The following is a 281-nucleotide window of genomic DNA, read 5'->3' on the forward strand; positions in this document are numbered from 1 at the left end:
ACATGTGTTAATACCAATCATGCAAAAATTGAAAACATAATGGCCATCTTCATAAAAAAAAAATAATAAATAAAAAAAAAAAAAAAAGTTACGGACAGTCTGTGACTTTTTTATAAAGCACATGGACCATTTATGTAATTTTGTCTACTGTTTATTTGATAAAAACTTAAAAAAAAAAAAAAAAAGAATCTAAATATAATTTTAAAAAATTTACACGAAATTAAAAAGCTTTAGGTTTATTAGTCCTTTTCAATTTGCAGAGTAATATGGTACACTCATTC

The sequence above is a fragment of the Lactuca virosa genome, chromosome 5, assembly GCF_052849685.1.
Source record: "Lactuca virosa cultivar CGN04683 chromosome 5, Lactuca_virosa_CGN04683_v6, whole genome shotgun sequence".
Classification (NCBI taxonomy): Eukaryota; Viridiplantae; Streptophyta; class Magnoliopsida; order Asterales; family Asteraceae; genus Lactuca; species Lactuca virosa.